Consider the following 5,493-nt stretch of genomic DNA (forward strand, 5'->3'; position numbering starts at 1 on the left):
TTCAAGAGGTGATCACTAAAAAAATCGGAGTAATTACGGCTGACATATTACGGCGGCTTCCAAGAACCGCCACAAAATTGAACATAAAATGATGTTGTTTAAGTCGCCATTATTTAGCATTATTATAACGACGGTTTAACCTATATTATGCGGTTTGAACCGCCGTTAATTCTTCGAAGTATTTATATTTTCCCCTCAATACATTTTAGTATTTCCCACTTATTATATTTGGGTCTCCCTCCAGATTTTTGTAACTCCCGCATTTAGGTCTCTCACATCCCTCCAAAATCCCAAATCCCTGTTTCCCCAATCGATCACAGCTTCTTCCTCTCTCTCTCTCTCTCTCTCTCATAAATCTCTATTTCTATTTCTACGGCTAATTGAAAGAAAAGAAATTCAAATCTGAACAAGTAAGTTTCCAACTCTCTCTATAGTCAGAACTTGTTTAGCACGAGCAGCTTCAGTAATCTCTTGGTAAAGACGCAGATTTGGTACCAAAAGCTTTTTGTTAGGGTTCTGTGTTTTTCTCCAATGTTTATCTTCTCTTTCTCTTTATTAGGGTTCATGCATGTTTGGAAGTTTAGCGATTTTCCCCAATTCATGTTCTAATTTTTTTCTCAGTTCGATAATCGATGATTCATTCTGTCAATTGAAAGCGATTAAAGATATAATGAAAACGAAGAGTAAAAGTATTGTTGTCTGCATTACTGTCATTGAAAGCGATTAGAAGATATTCATTATGTCAATCGATTGTGTTAATTTTTGTAACTTTTCTGTTCAATATTTGTTTAAATTTTTTCTGCTCTGTTTGGTATTTGGATTGCATGCACTTAATTTTGACATTTTTAATTATTGTTCTGCTAATATTAACCTAAATATTATATATGGCCTTGATAGGTAGCCGAGGGATCTAAAACAGCCGGTGAAGCTATTGGGATCGAGGTCGACAAAAAAATATTTGATAGGTATAGCTCTTGTCAGTTAACTTTATCCTTTCTTTTGAGCAGTCTTCTTTTTTTAAAGGTAGATTATTCTTTCTTAGTATTGAGTTACCTCCTAATAGTGTGAATTTGTCATTAGATGTTGGATTCTTGTATGTTTCAACTTATAACTTACGAAAACTAAGTTGAAGATATAGATAGTTCTCGCAACAAAGTAAAGATTAGTACTTAGTCTTTTTTATAAGTTCTCTTAAGGTAGATAACATAATTACATGATAAAAATGTGTACTCAGGATTATGGGTCATATACAGAGTATCAAACAGAGTGCATTGTTGATCTAACTTTTGCTGCAGATGTTTGCCCATGGGCTATATTGTTGACCTAACTTGTTTTAGGCAGATTAATACTTTTTTTTATATCTGTTTAACTGTTTATATAGAGATAGTAAGCATTGATTTAACTAGAATTCTAGAAGTTCTTGTACAGATGTTCTTGTGCGTGTTACCTTACTATCAGTGAAATAGGCGTTTACTCCTATGATTTTTTTTGTCCAGTCTGCAGTCTTTGCTAATGTCCACACATGCTAGTCTGTTCTATATATGTACTTGTGTGTATTTGCTAGAGGAAAAAGTACTTATATTCTCTTATTGTCTTGTGCCGGTGGTTGATAGTTTTTAAGTAAATAAATTATATGTTTAGTTTAGTTACAAGTCTGTCCAGTGAACTAAGCAGACCAGTTATTTAGTTTTTTTATTGTAACTGCCCGTTCTGCGATGCTAATATTGAAAAAGTTGTACCTTTATGGCTGTATTTCTTACTACTATATCTTTGTCTTTCCCACTTTTTATCACTGCATATCTCAATATTTTAGAGTTCTTGTGTAAACCAAAGCAGCCATAACATAGTAAAATGTCATTGTTGTCACCTTTGAATATTGTTACAAAAACTATATTTTAAGAATCACTTCGTTTTTTTTTTGGCAATACAGAGTGACCTGTAATCCGGAGTGACTTATACATATAATGTAGCTTACATGTATTTTCACTTACTAGGACTAAGTTGAAGATATAGAAAACTTTTAGATGGTAGTTCTAACATGCTGTATTTTTTCCCTGAATAAGTTGTATCCTGTTTTTGTTTTTCTTTGTTTGTTTCTCGCTTTGGTTTTTCTTTACATATTCTTTAGAAGATATGAATTAAATTTTTTATTTTGATATTGTGATGTTATCTTATGTCTTCCTTTCTATAGCCATGCGAATTGATAAGTCTTGGATTAGCAAACCGCGTAATACACCTGAATATGCAGATGGACTAAGAAAATTTTTGGATTTTGCTTTTGAGCACGGTTCCGTTGATGGGCGCGTAATTAAGTGCCCGTGTCCAAAATGTGATTTTAACAAGTGGCAAAGAAGAAATGTAGTTGAAGAGCACTTGATTTGTAAGCCTTTTCAAAAAAACTATAAATTTTAGTATTGGCATGGTGAAGAATCAAATGCAACTATGCATCAGACTTCTCAGAACACACATGCAATAGAGGATATTTTAGAGCCCCAAGATCCAATGGAAATCATGATAAATGATGCATTTGGGTTTGCCAAGAACAATATCAATGAGCCTGGTGTATCTTCTAATTATATGAATAGAGAAGTGGTCTTTTCGACAATACTCACCAAAGGATTAGCTTAGCTCTATATGTTGCTATATGGCTGCTAGTAGGCGCTGGGAATTTACGGCCTGACAAGTAAAGGATACCATAATTCACTATGGAAATTTTCTCTTCTGCCAATTGAATAGACCTTTATGTGGGCTGTCTTGAGCTTCACTGCTCTTTATTGCAAGTACAAAGGCAGTTTGAAATTCCCATTATTGTCAGAACATCAATGGTATAATCCCAGGTTGGATGCTGTGAATGTCCCTTAAAAGCAATCTTGATGGTCATATCTTGCAAATCTGCTACCCCTGCTCTTGCCTTCCTCTGTTTTGTTGCTATTAGGGGTGTCACTTTTCCCTTTTCTGGTTTTGGTCAAAGATCACAGAATGAAAGAAAGTTATTGAGAAGAAGAGGAGAGAGTAGAATCACAGAACAGAAAATTAGTAGATGATCCCAATCTCTTGGTTAATCTAATAGAGTGTAGCCATAAAACATTTAACTGTATGAAAATAACATGCTAATAAAAGTTGACTTGTCTATACAATTATGCACCAGTATTTATCCTTATTAATGTTAGCAAGAGAAGTGAGAAACACCAAGAAATGGAAACCCTGCTATGTTAGCTGATAAGATCTATTCATCAAATTACCTTTTCATTTCGCTTCCTTTTTAGGTTTAGATAGAAACCTACATCTCTTTTTTCTTTTAGCTGATAAGACCAGTTTCTGAAAGGAAATAACTAACTTGTGCTGCTTATATCACATTAGAAATCTAGTTATTCCAGACAAGGTTCTCTTCCATATAATGTTAAATGGAATTATACTATCTGAAGTAACTAGGAAGTATGATCTTCAGGAGTCATTGCTCCCTGAAGAAGAACCTGAATGTATACTCTTGTTGATGTCGTTCAGCAATTTCTTGGATCTGTTTCTTTTGTGCTTAGATGTGAAGCTTGAATTGCATTATTCCCTTAGTTTGACCGTCTTGCGAACATTAATTTATTTTGAGTTTTTCCAGTCTGGTGTGTCCGTTTATCGAGTTAATGTTTTGCTGCTATTTTTAGGAGTACAAGGTTTAAGAGAATTAGTCCTCTCAATTTACTTATTGATTGTATTTTTTTTAGGCGCCAGATTTAGGAAGTGATGCACTGTCACCAGTTGATCCAAGAAGATCTTTAGATGAAAGTAATAATGATTATCGTCCAAGTGCCAATTAGTAATTATTTTTATTAGGATTAACTATGACTTTTTTGGGTATTATTGTTGAAGAATGTAATTGTTACGACCCGAAATTTTCACCGTCGGGACCGTGATGACGCCTAACATTTCACTTGCTAGGCAAGCCAACGTTGGAATAATTTATCCTTTTTAACAATTTAAATTTAATTAATGAAGAAGAACTGATTTAATTGCAATAATCCAAATATAAATGTGGAAGCTAAAATCGTAAAAAAAAACATCAGCTACAAATCCTTGAACCCGATGTCACAAGTACACGAGCTTCTAGAGTAATACATACAAGGGTCTGAAATAAATACAAAGTTGTTTGTATGAAAATACATAGCTAAATAAAAATAAAGACGGGGACTTCAGGAGCTGCGAGCGCTGAGCAGTTGTACCTCAAGTCTTCGCAGGCTGTCCAATCCGAGCTCTCTAGTAGCCGCCGCTGGAACTGACTCCAAAATCTGCACAGTGTGCAAAGTGTAGTATTAGTACAACCGATCTCATGTACTGGTAAGTGCTGGGCCTAACCTCGATGAAGTAGTGACGAGGCTAAGGCGGGTAGCAGTTAAGACAGGAAAGGAAATAATTGAGGAAAAGCGGTAAATCAGGGAAAACAGATAATTCGACGACGTATAAGCACTCGTCACCTCGCATATACGCCACTCACATGTGAATCACATAGCACATAATATGAGGGTTCCTAATTCCCTCAAGTCTAGGTTAGACGCGATACTTACCTCGCTCCAAAGGCCATTCAATGCTTAATTACCGCTTTTCCTCTAGAATTCACCTCTAAACCACTCATATCTATCCACAAACGACTAAATATTATCAAATATTGCTAAAAAAATCAATTACAATGCATAAATTTAGATTCCCCAAACTTTCTCCCAAAATGTCAAAAATCGACCCCGAGTCCGCATGGTCAAAACTCGATGTTCGGACCAAAATTCATTCACCCATTCACCCCCGAGCTCGATTATATAATTTATTTCAAAATCCGACCTCAATTCGAGGTCAAAATTCCAATTATTCAAAAATCCCTAATTCTCCCCAAACCCCCAATTTTCACCATGAAAAATCTAGATTTTAGGTTGAAAACTCATGAAATGTAATGGGTAATTGAAAAAAAGTAGGTTAGAATCACTTACCAACGAATTGGGAAGAAAATCTTATGGAAGAATCGCCTCTAGGTCTTTTAGTTTTGAACATTTTGAAAGAATGGCAAGAATCCCGTAATTGGGACTGTTTTATCACTGAGCGTCAGTGTTCATCGCGTTCGCGTGAACACTGACACGTTCGCGAAGAGCAGAGCCCTAGTGGCTTACACGATCGCGGGAGACACCACGCATTCGCGAAGGTATAGCCTGCCTTACCTTCGCGTTCGCGAGACAGGACTCACGTTCGCATAGAGTCACCTTAAGCCACTGCCCAACCTAGCTAAAGCTACGCGTTCGCGTATGACGGGTCGTGTTCGCGTAGCGCAAACCCCCCCCCCCCCCCCCCCAATGCTCTGCGTTCGCGATCATGGTCTCGCGTTCGCGTAGTGAAAAATCCTCCCCAAACCCAGATCCCCTTCGCGCGCGAAATGGCTTCGTGATCGCGAAGCACAACGCACTAGAACACCAGCTGCAGCAAAACACCATATATTTTTCTAAGTCCAATTCACCCCGTAGC

At 36.6% G+C, this 5,493-nt stretch overlaps 1 long non-coding RNA gene across 1 annotated transcript; it reads left to right on the forward strand.

The window, feature by feature from the left end:
* The first annotated feature begins 209 nt into the window (after nt 1-209).
* Nucleotides 210-3,998, forward strand: LOC104094625 (uncharacterized). The gene is made up of 3 exons (XR_001968987.3): nt 210-410; nt 898-965; nt 3,717-3,998. It is a non-coding gene; the product is annotated as an uncharacterized lncRNA (long non-coding RNA).
* Nucleotides 3,999-5,493: the final 1,495 nt, after the last annotated feature.

This window comes from Nicotiana tomentosiformis, chromosome 9 (assembly GCF_000390325.3).
Source record: "Nicotiana tomentosiformis chromosome 9, ASM39032v3, whole genome shotgun sequence".
Classification (NCBI taxonomy): domain Eukaryota; kingdom Viridiplantae; phylum Streptophyta; class Magnoliopsida; order Solanales; family Solanaceae; genus Nicotiana; species Nicotiana tomentosiformis.